At 43.7% G+C, this 10,441-nt stretch overlaps 2 pseudogenes; both read left to right on the forward strand.

Moving 5' to 3' along the window:
• Positions 1 to 236: 236 nt before the first annotated feature.
• Positions 237 to 354, forward strand: LOC126177941 (5S ribosomal RNA; annotated as a pseudogene).
• A 5,590-nt stretch (positions 355 to 5,944) lies between these two features.
• Positions 5,945 to 6,062, forward strand: LOC126177884 (5S ribosomal RNA; annotated as a pseudogene).
• The last annotated feature ends 4,379 nt before the right edge of the window (positions 6,063 to 10,441 follow it).

Below are 10,441 nucleotides of genomic sequence, written 5' to 3' on the forward strand. Positions count from 1 at the left end.
TAAACCGCTTCAGGCAAATGCCTGGATGGTTCCTTGAAGACAGTACTGTAGTTTAAAGTTCTGATATTCTCTCTCCCATGAGTTTGAAGTTCTGATGATCTCTCTCTAATGTCTGTAGTAAATAGCCTCGGCAAGTAGTTCAAATGCACGCCTAATGGTTGTAGTCTCTTGCAAATACACTGACGAAAAAAAAAGGCAACACCAGAAAACAATTAATGTAGAGTAGTGAAATTTCGGCCAACAGCCTTGCTGCAGTGGTAACACCGGTTCCCGTCAGATCACCGAAGTTAAGCGCTGTCGGGCTGGGCTAGCACGTGGATAGGTGACCATCCGGTCTGCCGAATGCTGTTGGCAAGCGGGGTGCACTCATCCCTTGTGAGTCAAACTGAGGAGCTACTTGATTGAGAAGCAGCGGCTCCAGTCTCTTAAGCTGACATACGGCCGGAAGAGCGGTGTGCTGACCACAGGCCCCTCCATATCCGTATCCAGTGACGCTTATGTGCTGAGGATGACACGGCGGCCGGTCGGTACCATTGGGCCTTCATGGCCTGTTCGAGGGGAGGAGAGAGAGAGAGAGAGAGAGAGAGAGAGAGAGAAATGAAATTTCGGGATTACACTTGACTAGCTATCACATGTAAGTGATTAACACAGCAAGTTCACAGGTTAACATAGGCGGGAGACGAGGCATTACAGATGTGAAACGCTGGTACATTAATAATCGGCGAATCCATCAGAATGTCGAGTGCAAGCCCGCAATCGTGAGTGCATTGTGTCGTACAGGTGGCGGATGTCACTTTATACAGAGGATTTCCATTTCTGTTGCACTTGGTCGGTCTGTATTGGGACGGTTAATGATGTTTGTGGTTGATGCGGGAATTGTCGTCCGATGATGTTACCTACGTGCTAGATTGCAGACAGATTTGGTGATCGAGCAGGCCAAGGCAACACGTCGATACTCTGTAGAGTTCCGCACTGTCACTTGCTCCAAAAAGTCTATCCGGTGACATATGCGGTTGGATAGAATGTTTTCTAACAGACAGCGAGCAGTATGTCGTCCTGAACGAGGTGACTTCAACAAAAACAAGGGTAACATCAGATGTGCCCCAGGGCAGCGTAATAGGTCCGCTGCTTTTTACGATTTACATAAACGATCTGGTTGATGGTACTGACAGCGGCATTAGACTGCTTGCCGATGATGCTGTAGTCTACAGGAAAGTAGTATCACACGAAAGTTGTGAACAAATCAATGAGGATTTGCAGAAAATAAATGCGTGGCGTAATGACTGGCAGTTGTCTCTCAATATTAGTAAGTGTAGCCTACTGCGTATAACAAGGCGAAAATCCCCATTAATGTAAGAGTACACAATCGATGCCCAGTCTTTGGAAGCGGTAACATCCGTCAAGTAGCTGGGTGTGACTATTCGAAATGATCTCAAATGGAATGATCAGATTACACAAGTAACGGGTAAGGCGAACTCTAGATTGCGCTTTATTAGTAGAATCCTGAAGCGATGGAGTCCTTCAACAAAGGAAATTGCTTACAATTAGTTCGTCCAGTCTTAGAGTATTGTTCGTCTGTATCGGACCGTTACCAGTTGGGTATGATTCAAGAGATTAAGAACGTCCAAAGAAGAGCGGCAAGATTCATGACTGGTACATTTAGCCATCGCGAGAGCGTTACAAATCTCACAGAGAGTGTGAAGTGGGACACACTTGCAGATAGACGGCGCGCTAAACGGAACGGGCTGCTCACTAAATTCAGAAATCCAATCTTCACCGAGGATGTAGAGCATATATTATTACCATCAATTTTCAAATTGCACAATGATCACCATTCAAAGATAAGGGAAATTAGTGCTTGTACTGAGGCGTTCAGTCGTTTTTCCCTCGCGCGATCCGCGAGTGGAACAGAGGGCGGGTTAGGGGGGTGGGGGTGGTGGGAATATGACTTTCACGCGAATTGTGCCCTCCGCCACACACCGCTTGGTGGCTAGCGGAGTATTTATGTAGATATAGATGTAGAGCATGTTGGGTCACGACGGTGGTATGTGGGCGAGTGCTATCCTGTTGGAAAACACCCCCTGGAATGCTGTTCATGAATAGCAGCACAACAGGTCGAGTCACCAGATTGACGTAGAAATTTAGCTGTCAGGGTGCTTGGGATAACCACGGCAGCGCTCCTGCTGTCATACGAAGTCGCACCTCAGACCGTAACTCCAGGTATGGGCAAGTGCATCTACCACGCACGCAGGTTGGTTGCAGTCCCTCAACTGGCCTCTTCCTAATCAACACACGGCCATCACTGGCACCGAGGTAGGGCCAGCTTTCATCGGAAAACAACAGATTTCCACCCTGCCCTCCAACGAGCTCTCGCTGGGCGCCACTGAATTCGCAAATGGAGGTGGTTTGGAGTTAGTGGAATGCACGCTCCAGCGCGTCTGGCTCGGAGTTGTCCTTGAAGTAACCAATTTGTAACAATTCGTTGTGTCACTGTGCTACCAACTGCTGCTCAGACTGCTGGTGAAGATGCAGTACGATGCTCCCCAGCCATACACTGAACACGACGGTCTTCCCTCTCGGTAATAACTCGAGGCTGTCCGAAGCCCGATCTTCTTGCGACTGTACATAATCGTGACGACTGCTGCCAGCAATCATGTACAGTGGCTACATTACTGGCAAGTCTTTCCGCATTGTCGCAGAAGAAATATCGAGGTTCCATTGCATGACTTCGTTCAAACTGAATGAGGTGTTGACAGTGGCATCTTTGTCGCCTTAAAGGCATTCTTGACTAACATCAACTCATCAGTTCCAGTCTCGAAGGTAACTAACGCTCACGACTGTCACAGCATATATTTAAATCAAACCTGATTTACATCCTCATAGTGGCGCTATTGGCGCCACTCTTATACGACTTGGACGAAATTTGAATAGTCATCTCTCAGATGTAGAAACACACCAACCAACTTTCCTTTATGTCACACAATTCCCTGTTCGTGTTGCGATTTTTTTCATAGTACATCTTAAATTTTTTAATCTTCTGTACAAATCACTAAATTCTTCTTCATTATTGCGTATCACAAGTTACGTGCATTTTAATTATAAACTGTGCAGAAACTTGATTTTATTTTCTCAGTAGTGATCGTATAGCGTAATTGGCCGGGAGACAACACAAGTTATGTCAAACCAGTCTACGAGGATAGCAAATGTCAGACCCGGCCAGGAAGCTAACCGTGGATCTTGCGATCTAGAGGCAACGATGGTAACGACTAGACAGCAAGCGGAGAAGTACACCTGCCTAACTAAGCACTTCTGAACTTTTTTTTCTGTTTATTGCAAGCGAGTTCCAGGTTGCACTTTGTCATGACATTTTCATTGTTGATTGGCCTGCAAGTCACTGAACAGCCTCTTAGTTGTAGTTGGCGAATTTAGAACGAGGTCGCAGATACTATTGAACTTTACACTGCAGCTGTTACCAGCCCGATATAGAAGGTCAGAATGCAAAATCATTTTTAACATAAAAGCCTTCTGTTTGCTGTCATATGAGGCGCAGTATTGCAGTAATGTTCGTAACAATATTGGAGACTGAAGTCAATTCTTATTGAAGAAACCTTTACTATGAAAACTGAAACACAGAAAAAAAGTTTATGTCGCCTTACAAATGGTCTGTCCTGGACTGAGCAGTTCTTCGTCTTTCAACTCATTTTTGCCCTAGTGTTGTTTATATTTCGTGCTTTTTAGTCCCCAGTTTCTAGTTCAAATTTGCAAGCGTAAAATGTCTTCTGGCAAACTATAGAAGGAAGTGTAAGAAAGAACTATCAAAATGAGAACTTTCTGCTTGTCATTTATACGAAACGAAAAAAAATCGAAAGTGTTAGATAGAAAGTTATATCTCTAGAGCAGTGGTCGGCAAACCTTCTTGCTCAATGGTCACTATTGACATAATGGGGCAGCATCTCGCACCGTATATGAACCGATATTATTATTAATTTTTAACCTATATAAGTTAATATGTTACGAGTCCTCCATAGGCTAGCTTAGTAAGGATGCGCTAAGATGACCTTCGGCTCCCAAGTACTGATCGTTAAAAGTCGACACCACTCGGAACACTTCGTGTATACTGTTCGTTGTTTTAGCTTGCTGTCACCCCGAAGCTGTGAGACTGTGGCTGACGAAGTATTGTTGTTTTTCTGTGTGAGTGTATAATTAAGTCGCTAATATTTTTACTTACATTAAAATGAGCTACTGAATATGAGACACTGTCTTCACAGTATTTGAAAAATAACTTAAATGCCAGTTTTCTGTTAACCACTGCATTGTATTACAACAGCCTCAATTTAATCTCATATTCCTTGCTAGAAATAGCTACCGCATTTGAAGATGCACAGCCGGCCGGAGTGGCCGAGCGGTTCTGGGCGCTCCAGTCTGGAACCGCGCGACCGCTACGGTCGCAGGTTCGAATCCTGCCTCGGGCATGGATGTGTGTGGTGTCTTTAGGTTAGTTAGGTTTAAGTAGTTCTAAGTTCTAGGGGACTTATGACCACAGCAGTTGAGTCCCATAGTGCTCAGAGCCATTTGAACCATTTTTTTGAAGATGCACATTCACGAATCCGTCACTTCCATGTCAAAATTGTATTTCTTACATAACATAGCAGCTGAGCAATACGAGTCGCGCACGTCCCTAAGTTGCCAGTACTGAAAGACACAGAATAAAACGTTCTTCCTTGTCACGTCCTCTAACACCGCAGTGGCCGAGCTGCTCACCCATCTGCCTCTGAGGTAATCGGACAAGTTTACTTACAGCTAGTTCACGTCAGGATTCAGGCAATGGAAATTAAGGACATCTTAAAATATAATGGACAGTCAAATCAAAACGAGGCAGATGAAAAAAGGAGGTAAGCTGTTTATTATTTTCAAAGTAATAGCCATAATTTTTAACACATCTGTCCCACTGTGGAACAAGACGGTCGACGCCTTTATGGAAAAGTGTTTGCGGCCGCCTATGGAACCATGACTGTACACACGCGTGCACGTTTTCGTCCGAAGCAAACCGACGGCAACGAATGTCTTTCTTCAGGGCTCCAAAAATTTGGAAATCGCATCGAGACTGTACGGAGGATGTGTACGGGCTTCCCAGCGAAATTTCTTCAGCGAAGTCGAAATAACCGTGGCAACAAATCGGCGGATATTATCCTGCAACAGTATGATGCCGTCCTTCTACGTTGTTGGACGTTTGGACTTGATGGCGCACTTCAATTTTTGTAAAGTGTCCACATTAAGTGTGGCGCCGCTTCCCAGAAAGTCAGCGAGCAGCGGTCCCTGGCCGTCAAAGGAAAAAACCCTCACGAATTTCCAGGAGCTGTCGTATCTCTTGTTTGGATTACGCTACGTAAGCTTCGCTGGGAAGGCCTTACACGTTCTCCATATAGTCCCGATCTCTGCCCATGAGATTTCTTTATTTTGGAGCCCTGAAGGAAGACATTTCTGGCCGTCGATTAGCTTCGCACGAAGAGGTGCACGCCCGGAAGAATTATGGTCCGCAGGTAACCGAAAACATTTTTCCGTGAAGGCAGTCACCGTCTTGTCTCACAGTGGGATAGATGTATTAACAGTTATGGCGATTAATTTGAAATAATAAAGTGTCTGGTTACCTTTTTCCCACCTGTCTCGATTTCATTTGACTAACCCACAATATTAGTGTCTCTGTACTATTTTTTGTTTGTTATTGAGCAGAAAACTACACTTCACAATATTAGTGTCTCTGTACTATTTTTTGTTTGTTATTGAGCAGAAAAATTACACTCTTAATAAGCTGTGAACGTTGGTTGACGTTTTTGGATTCGGCTGTCTGTTGCTGGATGAGTATTATTATAGGAGTACGGCTGCGAACCGGGGGCTGCACGAATACGTAACGCGGTTCACAATTTGACTGGCTGTTCCAGAATCTGCCAACGGCCTTGCCGCAGTGGTGACACCGGTTTCCGTCAGATCACCGAAGTTAGGCGCTGTCGGTCTGGGCTAGCACTTGGATGGGTGACCATCCGGTCTGCCGAGCGCTGTTGGCAAGCGGGGTGCACTCAGCCCTTGCTAGGCAAACTGAGGAGCTACTTGACTGAGAAGTAGCGGCTCCGGTCTCGTAAACTGACATACGGCCGGGAGAGCGGTGTGCTGATCACATGCCCCTCCAGATCCGCATCCAGTGACGCCTGTGGGCTGAGGATGACATGGCGGCCAGTCGGTAACTTTGGGCCTCCATGGCCTGTGTGAGAGGAGTTTAATTTAGTTCTAGATTCTTAAAATAAATTAAGCATAAAGCGGATGATTTATTTCCTGAGGAGAGGTAATTGCTGACATTGAGGAATTCTTACAAAGAGACGCCCATGCGCTCAACCAGATGCAGAACTGACTAATCTTAGTATTTCGACCAATAAGAAACAAATCTCCATATTTAATGACAATTGGCGTATTAGGTGTAAAATATTAACTCAGCCAGAAAACAAATAGTAAGGAAAACTCACTCAACATCATAGGACACTAAATCTTAGTACCTAAAGAAACTTGAGAAGATAAAGAAAAAAGAATGACAATCATGAATTTTAATAAACTGTTGGAATTTCAACTGTGGAAATGGGGCGTGAATTTCAAAGGAAGAGAAAGAAGAGTACAAACAGTATAAATGAAGTTCTGAGAAGAGATATGTGTTCCAGTGTAACGTCAAGCGCCGGCACGACGATCAAGATCGGAAGCGCAAAGATGGCTGTGAGACGACGTCAGCCAGTAGTACGCTGACAGACCCCTCCCTAGGACGACACCGAGACAGGAGCGCCATCTAGGACAAGAGAATATAAGCGCCGCTCCGCCAGGCCGCGGCCCGAGTTGGAAGTCGAGCCGACCTACGAATCAAATATTTAAAGAAAAAAATAGAAAAAAATCACAAACATTGACAAAAAAAAAGAAACGCGGCACGATACAGTAGTCACTTAGAAACTGTATTGGTTCACTTATATTTCGAATTGCATGTACTTAAGAGGTTGCTTATGTTTGTCTGTCGCCCCTTGCTTGCGACACGTCTATATCTCACAAAGTTAAGTATTGTAATCATTTCTCTTTGTAATAAACTCTATTAATAAGATTTACTTGAATTGTTGTCTAGATATCCGAGAAAGCAACTTTCCTAGGCACCCTATATTAGACGAGTGAGCAAAACACAACATTATGGCCGGCCAGTGTGGCCGAGCGGTTCTAGGCGCTTCAGTCTGGAACCGCGTGACCGCTGCGGTCGCAGGTTCGAATCCTGCGTCGGGCTTGGATGTGTGTGATGTTCTTAGGTTATAAGTTCTAGGGGACTGATGACCTCAGTCCCATAGTGCTCAGAGTCATTTGAACCATTTGAACAACAGTATGACAGAATACTAAAAATAGAAAGAAGAATAATTAGGACATGTATAAATAAACAGTATAAAATAAAAGGACATTGGAGAATAGCATCAAATGAAACAGTATATAAGAAAATAGAACCAGTCATGAGCACAATCAGGGAGAAACGCATGATTGGAAAAGAGCACAGGTAGTCCCAGTCTTCAAGAAGGGTCGTCGAGCAGATGCGCAAAACTATAGACCTATATTTCTGACGTCTATCTGTTGTAGAATTTTAGAACATGTTTTTTGCTCGAGTATCATGTCGTTTTTGGAAACCCAGAATCTACTATGTAGGAATCAACATGGATTCCGGAAACAGCGATCGTGTGAGACCCAACTCGCTTTATTTGTTCATGAGACCCAGAAAATATTAGATACAGGCTCCCAGGTAGATGCTATTTTCCTTGACTTCCGGAAGGCGTTCGATACAGTTCCGCACTGTCGCCTGATAAACAAAGTAAGAGCCTACGGAATATCAGACCAGGTGTGTGGGTGGATTGAAGAGTTTTTAGCAAACAGAACACAGCATGTTGTTATCAATGGAGAGACGTCTACAGACGTTAAAGTAACCTCTGGCGTGCCACAGGGGATTGTTATGGGACCATTGCTTTTCACAATATATATAAATGACCTAGTAGATAGTGTCGGAAGTTCCATGCGGATTTTCGCGGATGATGCTGTAATATACAGAGAAGTTGCAGCATTAGAAAATTGTAGCGAAATGCAGGAAGATCTGCAGCGGATAGGCACTTGGTGCAGGGAGTGGCAACTGACCCTTAATATAGACAAATGAAATGTATTGCGAATACATAGAAAGAAGGATCCTTTATTGTATGATTATATGGTAGCGGAACAAACACTGGTAGCAGTTACTTCTGTAAAATATCTGGGAGTATCCGTGCGGAACGATTTGAAGTGGAATGATCATATAAAATTAATTGTTGGTAAGGCGGGTACCAGGTTGAGATTCATTGGGAGAGTCCTTAGAAAATGTAGTCCATCAACAAAGGAGGTGGCTTACAAAACACTCGTTCGACCTATACTTGAGTATTGCGCATCAGTGTGGGATCCGTACCAGATCGGGTTGACGGAGGAGATAGAGAAGATCCAAAGAAGAGCGGCGCGTTTCGTCACAGGGTTATTTGGTAACCGTGATAGCGTTAAGGAGATGTTTAACAAACTCAAGTGGCAGAGTCTGCAAGAGAGGCGCTCTGCATCGCGGTGTAGCTTGCTCGTCAGGTTTCGAGAGGGTGCGTTTCTGGATGAGGTATCGAATATATTGCTTCCCCCTACTTATACCTCCCGAGGAGATCACGAATGTAAAATTAGAGAGATTAGAGCGCGCACGGAGGCTTTCAGACAGTCGTTCTTCCCGCGAACCATACGCGACTGGAACAGGAAAGGGAGGTAATGACAGTGGCACGTAAAATGCCCTCCGCCACACACCGTTGGGTGGCTTGCGGAGTATAAATGTAGATATAGATGTAGATCTCATTCTTTGGACATCTGATGAGAACTCCAGAAAACAGAATTAATAAAAAAATAATGCAAAAATTGTGGAATAGCAAGAGCGACATTAAATGGATCACAGAAATTAAGGAAGATATAAAAGAACTTCAAATTACAGTAGATGACCTAAGAAACAAGACGGAGAAAACCAGAATGCTGCAAGACCCGCAAACCAGACTACAAATGAAAATCAGTAAAAGTAGTAGAGGAAGAGTGCTCTCAGATGAAGAAAGAAAGAAAGAAAATATCTGAAAGAATGAAGAAATATTGGGCAGACAGAAGAGCAAAACACCTTTCATATAAGAATAGACTCTAATAATTATATTACCTAAATATCATATTAAGTTATTGTTGAACCAAATTGTATCCCTGTGTAACAACTTGTTTACAATTTTGTATTTTTGTCTATAGTGGTCCAATGAAGCCCATAAAATAAATAAAAATAATAATAATAATAATGGACGAAGGGGGAGGAATAAGAAAGCAGAGTTAAAAAGTTACAAACACAAATTACTACAGAATGTTTGCTGGGTTAAAGAACAAAAAAGATTATTCAGTTACAATGAACTATACTGACATTGCTAACATAACATCAACAAAAGTCAAAGCGACGACGAGCTTGGGGACGAATCAACAAAAGAGGGGTACAAAAATCTAATCGATAACAAGTAACAACAGGGTAATAGATGATGGTGGTGATGATTAAGCAAGTTGGGGAGCACAGCGAATATCGTAGTATACACAGACATTGAGAGGAGAGCAATCTGATGTCACTCTCTGCAGTTATATTCCACACTTTTTTATGCTGCACGCTCCGAGATAGTGAAATGCTTTCTGCAGATGCTTATAACACTCGAAGGATGCATCTAAGTAAAATGTAATCTGCAGTGATCAGCAGAACAAAAGAGAGAGTGTGGCACGGGAGCACTCGCCGGTAGCTAAGGCTGCTGTTTCTGGCAGAATCGCAGAAAGCAGACATCCGCACATTAACAATGCTGACCACGCTTTCTGCGCAGCCAGACTAAACAGTCTTCATTGTCTACTGAGGAAAGGGCAATGCGAAGTCTGTAAAAAAAACACAAACAGGCTCAAGACAACCAAACAACACTGTTCACAGTTTAGGAGGTAAATAGAGTTATCCGGAGAGAATCTAATACTGCACAAGTCTTAGTTGTTTGATGAGGAAGCTAAGTGTGTTGCTAAAGTTCTACATGGTTCAAATGACTAAACATTTTGGGACTTAACATCAGAGGTCATCAGTCCCCTAGACTTAGAACTACTTAAACCTAACTAACCAAAGACATGACACACATCCATGCCAGAGGCAGGGTTCGAACCTGCGACCTTAGCAGCCGCGTGGTTCCGACTGAAGCGACTAGAACCGCTCGGCCACAGCAGCCGGCAATAAGCGAGTGATTTTCCGTGTTTATTGAAGGTCATGAAATACAGGTTACTGCATCAAGCTCATCTACCTGGAGATCGCTTGGTAAAATTTAAAGCAACAACATTATTTTAT

The sequence above is a fragment of the Schistocerca cancellata genome, chromosome 3, assembly GCF_023864275.1.
Source record: "Schistocerca cancellata isolate TAMUIC-IGC-003103 chromosome 3, iqSchCanc2.1, whole genome shotgun sequence".
Classification (NCBI taxonomy): Eukaryota; Metazoa; Arthropoda; class Insecta; order Orthoptera; family Acrididae; genus Schistocerca; species Schistocerca cancellata.